Source organism: Silene latifolia, chromosome 9, assembly GCF_048544455.1.
Source record: "Silene latifolia isolate original U9 population chromosome 9, ASM4854445v1, whole genome shotgun sequence".
In the NCBI taxonomy this organism is placed as follows: Eukaryota; Viridiplantae; Streptophyta; class Magnoliopsida; order Caryophyllales; family Caryophyllaceae; genus Silene; species Silene latifolia.
Genome location: NC_133534.1, coordinates 93,409,658 through 93,413,531, shown reverse-complemented (window position 1 = coordinate 93,413,531; position 3,874 = coordinate 93,409,658). Strand labels below are relative to the sequence as shown.

Below are 3,874 nucleotides of genomic sequence, written 5' to 3'. Positions count from 1 at the left end.
AAGTTGGTCATCAAATTTGGGCTTGGCTTGACGACTTGGAAAAGGAAGTCTAATCACAATGGGCTCCTTCTCCTTGACCTTGTCTTCATTTTTCTTTGAAATTTCTTCTTTTGATGATTCTCCATCTTTGGAGTTTTGCACAATTTCTTCCTTATCACTTGCTTCCACAACTTCATCCTCAACTTGCTTCTTCGGTGCTTCATACCTTGTACCACTTCTCAAGTGAATGGCACTAACCGTTTTATGTCTTGGGGGATTACTTTGAGGTGGTAATTGCCCCTTTTGTCTTTGTGAGCTTGAAGATGCTAGTTGAGTCAATTGGGTTTCCAACAACTTAGTGTGAGCTAGAATGTTGTTGATGGTGGTTTCTTTTGCTTGGCTATCTTTTTGCATTTGAGTGAAAAACTCTTGTTGATTCTTTTGCATTTGGAGGACCGCTTTTTGAACATCAAAACCTTGGTCATTTTGGTGATTGTATGGATTTTGATTTTGGTAACCTTGGTTTTGGTTGTAAAAGGGTCTTTGATTTTGGTTTCTCATGGGAGGTGGGGTGTATGTTGTTTGAGGGTTTTGAACATTTTGGCTTTTGTATGAGAGATTTGGATGGAATTTGGTGTTTTCATTGTAATAGTTGGAATAAGGGGTACCACTCTTGTATGCTTGGAAAGCATTCACTTGTTCATTTGTTCCCCTACATTCACTTCGGTCATGTCCCAAAGTTCCACAATTCTCACATATCCCACTTGGGATTGATGAGGATGCCATCATGGCATTAACATGATGCTTTGGTGATTTTGAGGCTTCTTCAAGTCTAGCCATAGCTTTTTCAAACTTCAAATTGATTGTGTCAATGTGAGCACTAAGTTGAGCACCCAATTGAGTAACAGAGTCCACTTCATGCTTCTTTCCTCTAGTAGCCTTGCGAGGTCTACTATATTGTGAGTTATGGACCGCCATTTCCTCACTTTTGTTCCAAGTTTGATTGTCATCAACTTCGGTGAACATTCCATTTGATCCCATGTTGAGAATGTTCCTTGAATCTTCATATAGACCGTTCCAAAATTGTTGTACCAAGAACCACTCGCTAAGTCCATGGTGAGGACATGAGCTCCAAATTCCCTTGAACCGCTCCCAAGCTTCATACAAAGATTCTTCATCCCTTTGCTTAAAACCCGTAATTTGAGCTCTTAGCATGTTAGTCTTTTTCGGTGGGTAGAACTTTTTGTAGAAAGCTAGAGCCAACTTCTTCCAAGAATCAATTCCGAGAGTGGCCTTATCAAGGCCCTTCAACCATTGTTTCGCGGTGCCGATTAGAGAAAAAGGAAATAAGACCCATCGAATTTGGTCTTGAGTCACACCGGTTTGAGAAATCGCATCACAATAGTCACAAAAGGTTTCCATATGAGAATGAGGGTCTTCACTAGGCATCCCCCCAAATTGGCTCCTTTCGACTAATTGGATAAAGGCGGATTTGGCAATAAAATTTCCGGTCAAATGTTGTGGTGTGGGAGTACCATTGGGTAGGTTCTCCTCGGTGGGTACGGAATGTGATGAAAATTTAGGCATTGTAGGTTGATTTTGTGGGGTATTTTGTGTTGGGTTCTCCTCACCTTCTCTTGCAAAAGGGTTGATGAACTCAATAGTTGGTTGAATATCGACTACCTCACTAATACCTCTCAAATTCCTCCTAGCAAATCTCCTATTGTTTGTCAAGGTTCTTTCAATTTCACGGTCAAAAGGTAACAAATCACCTTGTGACCTTCTAGACATGCAAAATATCAAACAACTCGAAAACAATTAGAACTAACCTTGAGGAGTTTTACTTCCCCAAGGCAAAGAAAGACACAACTAATAACAATATAAGAAAATCTAAATCAAGTTAACACCGTCCCCGGCAACGGCGCCATTTTTTATCGGTCCGTTTCGTGTTCACAATTTAATAGATGTTGTCGTTGGGTCACGTCCGAATCAAAACACAATTTATAGCTTCACAAACAACTCTACAATTAGTAAAGAGGACAGTAAAGGTCGGATCCCAAGGGACGGGAATTGAGATGAGATTTCTATTGAAACTAGTGGTGTCTTAGGGGTGTCACAATAACGATTGATAAAAAGCACTAGGGTGTCATGGGGTCATAGGGGAATCATGGGAATTTATCATACAAACATGTTCTCAAATTATAAGCAAGCAATTATTGTTGTGATGGATTGAGTTGGGTTATATCTTACAATCCTAGGAAAGTTTGGGTCCCGGAGCCGAATCGATTAGATTGTACAACACCTACAAGTCGACTTAGTCTTCCCTACTCAACAACATGCATGGTCTAATGAGACTCGAGTTGTTTTATGTCTTACAAGTCTCATTGAAAAGATAGGTGATGGGTAAAAAATGCAAGGATTCATAGGCTCACATTTCATCAAACATAACTTGTGCATGAGTTGAGATCAAAACAAGCAAGAAAATAAACCATGAAAGCATATTAATTTAAGCATGAATCATTCCCCATGTTGGTTTCCCCTAATTACCCATTAACCCTAGCTAGGTCACTACTCACTCATTATCATGTTGATCATGCTAGCAAGGTTGTCAATCATACCAACAAAAGGAAACATGATGAATAAATGAAAGTAATTAACAATAATTAAAAAGGGATTAAGAGAATTATACCTACTAATGATTCCAATAATAAAGCAAAGAATAAAAGAAGTACTTGATGCTTGATTGAGAGGTTGTCAATCTCCCAATAATAACCCAAATAATCTTCATTTACCCAAAATAAAGGATGAACAAAAGAGAGATTAAGGAAATAAAACTTGTATTAAAACTTGATTAATTGTTGATTACAATACTAAAGAGAGATTTGATTGATATTAACTACTCTAATAATTGATAAGAAGAACATCCTCTTCTAATTAGACTAATGGGGTATTTATAGTGGAAATTAGGTGGATGCATTAGGGTTAACTAAGGGCTAAACTAGTAATTACACTTTTTAGATTGAGCAGGGAGAAGCCGGTATTTTTCGAAGGAAGGGCTTCTTTCTTTGTAGCTTGGAGAAGACGAAATTTCGCTGTACTGGAATCCGTGCGTATTGGAGTCGGGACGGGCGGATTCAGGCAGGGGAAGACGGGCGTCTTCAGGGGAATCCGGGCGGATTCAGGTGGCTGCTAACCCGGGCGTCTTTGGAGGAAGACGCACGGATTGTGCTTGTGGAGGACGGGCGGATTCAAGGCAATCCGCACGGATTGCTTTTCAGCATTGTTTCTTCTTCTTTTCTTCCCTTTTCTTCATAAAATCCTTGGGGATTTCCTCGGGGATGCAAGGATCCTTTCTCAACATTGCTCATCTACTATCATATGTACAAAGGCCTTCTAATCTTGTCTCTCCTTGATGCTTGGTCATTGAATTCAATCAATTTAGTCTCGTTTTGCCATGAAAATGAAAGATTTGCACTCCTTTCCTACCAAGGGATCAAAATCTCAAAGAATATGCAAAACAAAGAACTAAAGACAATAAATGACCCAAATATGCACTAAAAAGCATGGGAACAAGGCTAATTCGGGGGCTAAATATGTGCTAATTATGGTCACATCAAATATCCCAAACCGAACCTTTGCTCGTCCCGAGTAAAGAGGTGACAAAGACTAGGACCATTATTTAAACTAACCTAATAACATAGCCGATATGAGACAATTAGCGGGTCTCACTCCGCCCCTTCAACTCACAACAAGACAACCATGAGGTAGGATGCCTTCTTGCAAGGCAAGGTGGGTCTTGCCAAAATGGCGACACATCCAAACATTAAGCACACAAAATCAAATAATGGATGCATCTACAAAAGGAATAGCCACTTCCTCATCAAGTGGCGGAGGC

At 39.8% G+C, this 3,874-nt stretch overlaps 1 non-coding gene across 1 annotated transcript; it reads left to right on the top strand.

The window, feature by feature from the left end:
• The first annotated feature begins 1,087 nt into the window (after positions 1–1,087).
• Positions 1,088–1,194, top strand: LOC141604357 (small nucleolar RNA R71). Its single transcript, XR_012526060.1, has one exon. It is a non-coding gene; the product is annotated as a small nucleolar RNA R71 (small nucleolar RNA).
• The last annotated feature ends 2,680 nt before the right edge of the window (positions 1,195–3,874 follow it).